At 41.9% G+C, this 11,652-nt stretch overlaps 1 long non-coding RNA gene across 1 annotated transcript; it reads right to left on the bottom strand.

The window, feature by feature from the left end:
* Positions 1–5,406: 5,406 nt before the first annotated feature.
* Positions 5,407–8,063, bottom strand: LOC126081790 (uncharacterized). The gene is made up of 2 exons (XR_007518442.1): positions 7,996–8,063; positions 5,407–6,601 (listed from the first exon to the last, which is right to left on the bottom strand). It is a non-coding gene; the product is annotated as an uncharacterized LOC126081790 (long non-coding RNA).
* Between the last annotated feature and the right edge of the window lie 3,589 nt (positions 8,064–11,652).

Genomic DNA, 11,652 nt, shown 5'->3' with positions numbered 1-11,652 from the left:
ACCAGAGCTTCATGCTGGTTCCTGTCAGTTCCCCATGCCCCCAAGTCCCATGGGATGACACAGGGAACCTAAGATGGGCACCTGCACATGCAGTGGGGTGCATTACAGGAGAGGAACACTGAGCTTGGAGGGCTTGCCATTTACATGGCAAATGGAGGCAAGCCTATTGTCTGGAGAGAGATGTTACCTCATTCCTCAACATTGCCCACTGCAAACACAACTCTGAGAAATGGCTCAGGTCTCCATAGTGATCAGTGCCTTGCATTTTTGGTGTGCCCAGCAAGAATGTGTAGGGAGGCTCAGGGCCGGTGGTAGATTGCTTCTCTCAGCACCAAACCCTTCTCTTGGCAACGCTGAGGTTCTGTTGCCCACTTATCTTCTCCTCTTACAATTTCATGATTTTGCTTTCAATTGGAATCATCCCTTGCACGTATTTCTTCTAGCTGTTTCTCTTTCTAGCTGCAGACACATCTTACTTTACTCCTAAAGTTCTTATAAGCACTGTCTCTATGTCCCCACTATTAAGGCCCTATGTTATGGCTTCATGATATGTCAACTTGTCTAGGCTGAGCTACAGTCCCCAGAATTACTTTTAGGTACGTTTCCAGTTGGGCTAGACTATAAGGGATGGTCTCTCATGATACTCAGGTGACAGAAGAGTAAAAGCAGGCATTTCCCCACCTTCTCCCAGGTACTCAAACACTAATCTAGATGCTGCCAGAAAGGAATTTTGCAGATGTAAAGTATACAATCAGTTGGCTTTAAGTTAATCATAGGGAGATTGTCCTGGATGGGACTGACGTAATCACTCAGAAGCCCTTTAAAAGAGGTCTTAGGCCTTTCCTGAGCTACAGACTCCAGACAGCAACTGCGTCTGCAGTTGTTCTCTGTTCTCTTTGGATCTTCCTTTGAGACTGCCCCCTGTGGACAACAAGCTTCAGCTCATGATCTTTTCTTGCTAACTGCCTGCCTTATGGACTTTGAGCTGGCTAAGCCAGTCCCAACAATTGTATAAGGCAGTTTCTTATAATAAATTTCCTAATATATATTGATAAAAATTAGTATATTAGTGTTATAATTAATATGTATAATTAACATATACATCCCACTAGCTTTCCTCCTCTGTTTGAATCCTGACTGATAAACCCTGCAACTTCATGGAAATTTCTCATTTGCTGGGACTAAGATCTCCTTCCTGCCAAATCCAGTGACTTTTTCAGTCCTCATTTTGCATGACCCCTCTACTAACTGTCTAACGATCCCCTCTTTAAATCACTTCTCCCTTGGCTTTGGAATTATCTCTCAGGCTCTCTTTCTAGTTTCTCTCTCTCTCTCCCTCTCCTTTTTTCTGGTTCCTTTTTGTTCTAGACCTCTAACTTTGCTCATTTTTTTCAGAGTACTCTGGGCATCTGTTACATCCCTTCCTCCTTTCATATGGGTGCGCTTCAGTCCTCATGGTCTCGACTACACTCAACGCTAATGACTCAAATACTTACCTTTCATTTTGACCAACTTAGAGTTTCATCTGGTATAGCTCTTGCCCAGCCCAGTTGATGAAATATAAACCAAAAATTCCCAAGTCTGTTTGAATCTTCTTTCCCCTGGGACCATAGGGTGACCATGATCATCATGACCAACACGATCAACTTCATCATCACCACCAACACATATTGGGCCTTGCTATACCCTAGACACTATTTAAGGTACTTCACAAACAAGATCTAATTTAATGCTTACAACATCTTAAGGAAGTAGATACTACGTTTCCCATTTTTCTTATGAGAAGACTGAGAATTTGAGAAAGGTTATATAACGGGCTTTGGGTCACACAACTAGTAGACGTCAGAGTTAGGGTTCATACTCAACCTCAATCAACTGGCAATATTGCCTTTGTCAAAAGATATGGGCAGTGAAGGCATAATCAATGAGGACCATTTAAATTCATAGGATCTGGCCAACATCGCACAACTAAGCAGGTTGACAGTAGCTCTCAAGCAATTATTGAAACCGCTATTGCTATAGGCCTATTCTAGCTGTTATAATCACAGATTTTCTTTATCCTTGGTTCCTAATGTGGCTTTGCAGATGTCCTCGAGGGTACTCTTTACCCTCAGACAAAGAACAGCCAGATCTTTTCCCTTCCAGGCTGTCTGCCTCCAGAGATGGAAAACAACCCAGCTACCAGACATACTGATAGTGCTTCACCACTCCTGACCCAGTGACCTTGATACTATTGAACTTTAACCAGTAACATGTCTGGGGATTTGGTGATCATTTCCAATGATGTCAAGTTAGTGCAGTGTTATTCCAGAATCATGGTGCTTAAAACATCCTGCAGTAGAGCAGCAGAAAATTATTCCCAATGAGAAAAGGAAAAAAAAAAAAAAAAAAAAAATTGCCTTCTTCCTCAAACAAGAACTGTTGGCAATTGTTTTAGTCTTGGCTAAAGCCTGTATGTTTTTGGCATGATGTTTACTATATAGGCCCAGCATCAAATCTTGATATGACTATGAATAAAGATTATGTAGAATATGAAGAGAAAATTACAGAAGTGGCCTTGGAAACTTTGCAGCTTCCAAAGGAACACGTGCCAGAACGGGAGAGCATCTTGGCAGACACTTCCCTTGGAACAGAGGGAATAGGGTAATTACCTACTAACTCTTGGGACTTGTTCTCTGCTTCTCCAAAGAAGGAAAAGAAGTTCTTAAAGATATATCTTACCATAAACTACCTCCTTTTGTGGTGCATTGATAAATCCAGTTTGTGTGAACTTATTCTATTATTTTCAGAAGTTGGTGTGACAAGTTCACCGTATCAATTACCCCAGCCATTAAAGTGATATCCCTATTCCTTCTTGTTAGTTCTGTGGCACAAGGAGCCAAAAAATAGCCTGGGAGTGACCTTAGCTCCCAATTTAATTAAATTATGTGTCTGTTTTGTGGAAGAACATTCTAGGGGACAGATCTCACAATCATTGAGATAACATCAAACATTACCCCAGCCACTCCCATTTCCCTTGACTTCTAGACACATGCATTCTGGATACAGAGAAGATAGCACCAGATATTGGCTGCTGGCATAAGTCACATTCTTGTAATGGATCGTCTCCATCAAACCATTCCAATTACCTATCAAGTCATCTGCTTCTGGGGGATGGAAGAGAGTAGGGAATGTCAAAGTCAAGAGCCCATTGCCACACCTCCTCACCACCAAATAAGTGCCTTAGATGGCTGTGACATTTTGTTAGATACTATGTCAATGGATAATACATCTCTAAGTCTAAAAATGGTAATGCCAGTAGAAGAATTCTGAGAAAGAAAGGCAAATAAGTATCCGGGATATGTCTCTATTCCGGTAAGGATGAATCATTGCGGACTCCACAGAATTTGGTGTTTTATTAGGGACTCAGAATTGCCCTCAGCTGTTGGAAGGTTGGAAAGTCAATAGTGGCTCTAGCCAAATCAGCCTTGGCAATGAGAAGTCCACGTACATGGGCTCATTGAACATGAGGCCAAAGAAAGATGCTGACTGACAGCCACTTTTCCCACCTGTTTATTGAGAGTTTGTGCAAGTCAATAGCTGAAAACCAGATGCCAGAAGTGGTTATTGATTTGCTCCAGTAATGATACAACATCTAAAACCTCAGCTGTGATTGCCATAACCACCTGATTAAGTCTGGAACAATCACAGTCATTTCTAAGACTCATCTGGCTTTTGTGTCTGCCAAAGAGGCTAGTTAAATAGAAATGTGGTAGGCGTAATCAGCCCTGCATCTCGCAAGTCTCTGATGGGGGCATTAATCTTCACAGTTTCTGCAGGGATGCCATGTTACTTTGAGTTTATTATTTTGGGGCTCCTACTTGGCTCCTTCTATCAATACAATCCTCATTCCACAGGGCAGGGAACTAATGTAAGTCTTCCGCCAGTTAATGAGTGTATCAGTTCTCACTATACTTTTTAGGAGTGGGAGAATAATGAGAGGATGAGAACTGGGTAAGATCAGACACTTGTGCATGCCATGGATTCCCTGTGTCTCTTATCCCTTCCCTTCTCCCACAGCAAGGTTACCCACGCACTCAAATATAAACAACCCAATCACAGAATCTCACTTTGAGCACTGTTTCCTGGGGCCTCACTTGCCAGGACTGCTTACTGTTTAAGTCAAGGTTCAGGCAGGAAGTAGACAGTACATTCAAATGGAGTATTTGCAAAGTGTAATGAAGAAACATTTTACAAACGTGTGAGTCGCTTTAAGGGAAAATAATAAAGGGTGGAGAAGCACCATAGGCTTAGCAACAATGGGGAGCATTTATTAGCACCCAAGAGAAGGAACAGTTTTTGGAGCCCAGAAATAGCTGTGGCCATAGCCGTAGCTGTACTGTTAGCTGCAGGGAAAAGCCACACAACAGGAGTTGTAACCTTCAGTAAGGACTGCACCCCCTGCCAACCTGTGGCCTGTCAAGGAGGGAGCCAGAGGAGTTAATACCCTGACCTCACTGTGCTACTGCCTCCCAATGTCTTGCCAGTATCAGACAAGGGCCCAACCCACCTGAAAGCTAGAGAGCCCATTGGTAAACCCCATAACGGTCATCCTCCCAGGGCATGGAGCATGGTGCAGAGGGCAGAGAGCAAACCTAGAGGGACTAACGGAGACTACTCAGACACCCATCTTTACCAAGAGACCCCTCTGGGAAGTCCAATATGCCAGCAGGCCCACAGCTCCTCCCCCATCCTCCTTAAAAAAAAAAAAATTTTTTTTTTTTTTTTTACCCTGCTCTAATTTTCTTTTGTCTGTGGTACTCATCATTACCTACCATATTCAACTTACCTATTTATTATATCTATAGTGTATTCTCTCTCTGCTAGAAAGTAAACTCCTAGGACAGGTATCTTTGTCTGTTTTGTTCCTTGATGTCTCCAAATTACCTGAAACAGTGCCTGGTACATAGGAGGTGTTCAAAACATAATTGTTGATGAATGAAAATAAGAATTGTGGAAAATGGAAAAGAGATGGATGGAGAACAACATAAACTAAAGCCTGATATACTAGGAATGGGTCTCTAATCCTCAAGGTGCCTTAAAGAGAAGAGTTGGAAAAAGCAGAGGCACAGAAAAAGCGAGAGGGAGGCACCAAGACAGATTTAATTTATGTCAGAATTAAAGGGAGCCAGTGAAAACCTTGTTTTATTCTTGTTTCTAGTTTAATTTCATAGGAGTGTCAATGTGATATTTAACCTGTGTGAATAACTGAGGATTTTCTGAGAAAAACTGATAAAACCCTTGAAATAAGCCCAGGATTTTCTATAGAGAAGTACTGAATAAAAACAGCAACTGCTTGAAATCTCTGTGATCAATAGTAGCATAAATGCTGTAAATAACTAGACAGTTTTCCCCACTTGACTTACGTAGTGTGGAACTGTTCAGATTTTTATTGTTGTTGTTAGGTGCTGTTATGCACAACAGAATGAAACACTGTCCAGTCCTGTGCCATCCTCACAATCATTGTTATATTTGAGCCCATTGTTGCAGTCACTATGTCAGTCCATCTTATTGAGGGTCTTCCTCTTTTTCAGTCACCCTCTACCAAGCATGATGTCCTTCTCCAGGGACTGATCGCTCCTGATAACACACCCAAGTTACATGAGAAGAAGTCTCGCCATCCTTGCTTTCAAAGAGCATTCTGTCTGTACTTCTTCCAAGACAGATTTGCTCGTTCTTCTGGAAGACCATGGTATATTCAATATTCTTCACAAACACGGTGAGTCAAAAGCATCAATTCTTCAGTCTTCCTTATACATTGTTCAGCTTTCATATGCATATGAGACAACTGAAAATACCATGGCTTGGGTCAGGGGCATTTTAGTCCTCAAGGTGACATCCTTGCTTTTCAATACTTTAAAGAAGTATTTTGCAGCAGATTTGCCCAATGCAATATGTCATCTGATTTCTTGACTGCTGCTTCCATGGGTGTTGATTATGAATCCAAGTAAAATAAAATCATTGAAAACTTCAATCTTTTCTCTGTTTATCATGATTTTGATTATTGGTCCAGTTGTGAGGATTTTTGTTTTCTTTATGTTAGTTGTAATCCATAGTGAAGGCTGGAGTCTTTGATCTTCATCAGTAAGTGCTTCAAGTCCTCTTCCCTTTCCACATGCAAGGTTGTGTCACCTGCATATCGCAAGTTGTTATTGAGTCTTCCTTCAATTCTGATGCCACATTCTTCTTCATATAGTCCGGCTTCTCAGATTCTTTGCTCAGCATACAGATTGAATAGGTACGATGAAAGGACACAACCCTGGCACACACTTCTCCTGATTTTAAACTACGCAGTATCCCCCTGGTCTGTTCAAATGACCACCTCTTAGTCTATGTATAGACACATGAACACAATGAAGTGCTCTGGAATTCCCATTCTTCACAATGTTATCCATAATTTGTTATGATCCACACAGTTGAATGCCTTTGCATAGTCAATAGAACACAGGTAAACGTCTTTCTAGCATTCTCTGCTTTCAGCCAAGACCCATCTGATATCAGCAATGATAACGCTCGTTCCATGTTCTCTTCTGAATTCAGCTTGAATTAATACCTATCATTACTGGATAAATAAACGATATTATAATCATGCATTAGAGTGCTGTGCATTAATAGGGAGAGTGATAGATCCATGAGAAAATAGCTACAATACAGAATTGAAAAAAAGAAGCTGCTAATAGTACGTAAAAAATGCTACCATTTTGCAAAAGCTTGCGTGTGTGTGTGTGTGTGTGTGTTCCAAACACACAGAGGTGCATATGTGTGTGAATAGAAAAAAGTTGGTAAGGATCTTCACAAAGATTTTTGCAGAGTTTACCTGTTATGGATTAAATTATGTTTCCCCCAAAATGTGTATCAACTTGAATAGGCCATGATTCCCAGTATTGTGTGGTTGTCTACCATTATGTGATCTGATGTTTTTACCCTCTGTGTTGTAAATCCTAACCTCTATGATGTTAATGAGACAGGATTAGAAGCACTCATATTAATGAGGTAGGACTTGATCTACAGAAGTAAGTTGTATCTTGATTCAATCTCTTTTGAGATATAAAAGAGAGAAGCCAGCAGAGATGGAGGGTGGAATCTCTTACCACCAAGTAAAAAGAGCCAGGATCAGAGGGTGTCCTTTGGACCCACTGTCCGGGTGCTGAGAAACTCCTGGACCTGGAGAAGACTGATGGCAAGGACCTTCCCCCAGAGCTGACAGAGAGAAAAAGCATTCCCCTGAAACTGACACCCAGAATTCAGATTTTTAGCCTCCTAAACTGTGAGAGAATTAATTTCTGTTTATTAAAGCCATCCATTCAGGTATTTCTGTTATAGCATCACTTGATAACTAAGATATCACCCGGGGGAATTACTAGAAAGGAGATTTCTAACTTCTCCTCCATGGCCTTTCTGTATCACTTTAAATTTTAACCACAAACACGTTTCATTTTTAGAACTGAAAAAAAGCAGAAGAGATATTTTTACTCTGGTGTAACAAGACAACTTAAACAAGGACATCACGAAAGTTTATAAGCAGTAGCTGAGGATACAGCCCCCTGTGGGCATTACAGGTGTGATTGCTGTGGCACAGTGACAGTGTGGGGACTTAGAGATACACGTACTGTCTGTGCATTCCCTGTCTTAGTCACCTAGTGCTGTTATAACAGAAATGCCACAAGTGGGAGGCTTTAAGGAACAGAAATGTATTTTCTCACAATTCAGGTAGCTAGAAGTCCAAATTCAGTATGAAAACCCCAATCAACACCCCTCCCCCCCATCTTTGTCTTGCTAACCATGAACTTGTTTTGAGCAAAATTTTTCAGGAAGTCGCAGCGCGTAGTGGCTCCATCCACTGATCTGGCCCAAGCTCCTTGAACAATGCACAGATTGGAGAGATCACGCCCTTCAACCGACCCCAAACCTGACTTGTCACCAAAAAGAACGATATTTCCCAGCCCATGATTTTACCTGATTCCATTTTAGAAGCGAGGGGTCCCAACACAAGGAGGTCGGACAGCCGATGATTTAACATCCGGACCTCCAAATATGGGCATGGGAGGGCTAAGGGCGGGGAGTTCCGGGTGCCAAACCCAACCCCGGACGCCACTGGAAACACAAAGCTCCCCAGCCCCCACCGACGGGCAGCACGTGGCCTTATGGTTGCTAGACCCTGTGTTGCTCCTTGTATGTGCAGATAATAAACTTGCCAATTTCTGTTTCCCTTGCAATTAGTGTCCATCTTATTTCAGTTGGCTAAGAGGACAGGACAAGAACCCGAGTGGCATTTGGTTACAACTATTATGTGGCTCTAGGGGAAATTCCTTTCTTTGTCTATTTCAGCTTCTGGTAGCCTCCTTGGAGTTCCTGGGCTTGTGGATGCATCTGTCTCTCTTGCCGTCAGGTAAAGTCTATCTTCCTCCCTGTGTGCTTACTTCTGTGTCTAACTCTGTATAACTCAGAAGTGATTCGGTTTAGGACACACCCTGTACTGATATGCCTCATTAACAGAACAAAACCCTATTCCTGAATGGGATTACACCCACAGGTATAGGGGTTAGGATTCCAACACATATCGGGGGGGAAGGAGAGGGAACAACATAATTCTATCCATAACAGACCTTTAACAGTTTCCTTGGTGAAATTAATACCAGAAACCCATGGATAGTCCAGGGGGAAAAAAAAAAAAAAAAAATTTTCCCCTGGGGGTTGTACATAATACATTTAAGTTAGCAGTATAATAACCATTTATGATTTCCATCCCTCCTATTTTATTATCTCTGCAAGTTCCCTGCATTAAAAAATCCAACCAGATAATGTAATATGTAGATATCTGTGCCCTACCTGACTAAAAACTGATACCAAAATTTGGGTGGATAAAATCAGGCAGGATGTGCTCTTTTCTGTCTGGCTGTGAGCCACGATCAGTGCAGCTTGATGGGTGAGCCTTCTGTGCAGCCACACAAAGCCAAGCTCAAAAGGGCCCGTGCCACCAAATATAATGTCCTCTGTCAGCGATTGCTCCCCCCTGGTGATATGACCAAAGCAGGCAAGTTGGACAATCTTTTGTTGTAACCCATAAGGTTTTCATAGGCTAAAGTCCTTTCTTCCATAGAGCCGATGGGTGGGTTTCAATCACCAATCTTGATCTTATTTTTTTGTAAACCTGAGGTTTTTGTTTTTTTATAATTGTATTTTTATTTTTTTAATTGTACTTTAGATGAAGGTTTACAGAGCGAATTAGTTTCTCGTTAAATAATTAATACACATATTGTTTTATGACATTGGTTGCCAACCCCATGAGATGTTAACACACTCCACTTCTTGACCTTGGGTTCCCTGTTAACAGCTTTCCTGTCCCCTCCTGCCTTCTCATCCTTGCCCCTGGGCTGGTGTATCCAAAAGAACGTTGAACCGCCAATCTTTAGCAGCTGAGCACAAACCATTTGCACCACACAGCCACTTATGTTGAAAATGATGACACTGAAGGAAAAAGAATAATAGAGCAACCCATAGTTACTTTTCCTTTCAGTTCTTCCCCATTAGCAGTAACCAAAGGCAGAGCATGGGGCGCATATGACAAAGTGAAAGAAAACTGTGTGTTTTTTTCTTTCTTTTTTATTATTGCAATGTTCTCACTGTTCTGGTAAGAATTAAATATACATGCATACATGAGCTATGAAATATGAATTATGCAATTTAGGTGATTCCACATGAGAGCTAAATGCTATTATATTTGCATTTAAACCTACCAGTACACAATATAAATATAAACAGTAAAATTCATGCTAATATTCAAAAATTTTAGTTTCTTTTTTCTTAGGACACCATTAAATAGCAAGCAAACAACAATAACAACAACAAAAAAATTCCATGACAAGGTGAGAGACAAAGCATGGAGAAAAGAAAAAAGCTTTATATTTCAGTACATTTAACAGTTACTTTTTTTTTTTTTTTTTCTGCTTTTTGAGCAAGGAGTCCCAGGTTTTCAATTTTCACTCGGCCCTACAAATTTTGTAGCTGGCCCTGCCCACAATAGCGTGGGCAGTCAATTCACATGGTTTTGGGAAGTTTTGGTTGTGACTTGAAAAGGGCAGAGGTGGAGGTGGAGAAGAATTTGTACAAACATCCTTGAGAATAACACAGGTATAGAGGAAGGAGGTCTGGAAGGGAGGTTGGCGGTGTTACCTAGTGCCTTTTAGAAACCAGTTGCTGTCCAGCGGATACAGACGTCATGGCAACCCCATCTGTGTCAGAGTAGAACTGTGCTCCATAGGGTTTTCATAGGAGTTTATAATCATTGACTGATTTTTCGGAAGTAGATTGCCAGGACTTTCTTCCCAGGGGCCTCTGGGTGAACTTGAACTGCCAGCCTTTCAGTTAGCAGCTGAGTGCATTAACCATTTGTACCACCCCAGGACCCCTGGTGCACTTTAGTGGTACACTTTGTGTAGCCTGTGAGGACTGGCAGGGACAGCCTCACTAAAGAAGGGATGCTTAATGCAAAGAGGCAGGTTCCTCCCTTTAAACTTCATGGCTAAGAGCAATTTAATGCTGAGCAGTGGTATTAGAGAAAGGCTCTTTTCTCATATGATAGCTGATAAACTTATCTGTATGATTTGAGCTGAATACTGGGATATATGTGGGCAGAGAAGCTGAGAACTTATTCTCAGAAAACCCAGGGAACAGCATAATAGATCAATTGATTTGTCAAGCCTGGTCAGACGAAACAATTTCCTTGGCTAGACTTAGTTAATACTGATGGCTGTTTCCTTTACCCTTTAATACACCTCACACTGGCCATGGATCACATTCCTAAGAGGCTGTCACCATCTCCCTGGGAGACTCTGGGCTCTTAGGCATTTTTAAAGGAGAGGTAAAACAGCATAAGTCTGAGAAAGCTATTAGCACAAGGTGGGCATGCGTGGGAGAAGAGTGAGGATAGTATCTACTAGTAAAAAAAAAAAAATTGTCATTGAGTCGATTCTGACTGATAGCCACCCTGTAGGACAGTGTAGAACTGCCCCATAGGGCTTCCAAAGAGCGACTGGTGGATTCAAACTGAGGACCTTTTGATTAGTAGCCGAGCTCTTAACCACTCTTAACCACTGCGCCATCAGGGCTCCAGTACCTGCTGGTAGTCATGTTAAAGTCAGGAGTCTGCCTGCCTTTTCTGTATCCGGTCACCTGCCAGCGCACGTGAAGCTCTTGAGGGAAATGAACACAAAGAACACACCAAGCAAATGCCCTACTTCATACCTGGAATATCAGCTCCGAGTCTCTGTCAGATTGACTGTGACGGTGAGCTATCAGGAAGTTCATGACCACCCAGAGCCCTGAAGCTTAAGAACCAAACCAGACTTGCGCCTGATCACATTGCTCGTGTCTCTTTTTCACTGTGCCCACTCTGATATTGAAGAGAGAGAGTTAATATTCTTTTCACTTGTCACATAAAATGTGCCAACCATGTCTAATCTTATACAAGGGGCGGGGGGGGGGGTTGGGCTAAGCATTAAATTTACAGGCCTTCCATCTGTAAACTCTTCTTTCCTCAAACACTTCTGACAACCCACACAGCTTGTAGTACCCTCCGTGCCTTTATTTAGGCTGTCCCCTCTGCTGGAATAC

This window comes from Elephas maximus, chromosome 8 (assembly GCF_024166365.1).
Source record: "Elephas maximus indicus isolate mEleMax1 chromosome 8, mEleMax1 primary haplotype, whole genome shotgun sequence".
In the NCBI taxonomy this organism is placed as follows: Eukaryota; Metazoa; Chordata; class Mammalia; order Proboscidea; family Elephantidae; genus Elephas; species Elephas maximus.
This window is presented reverse-complemented; position numbering and strand designations above follow the sequence as displayed.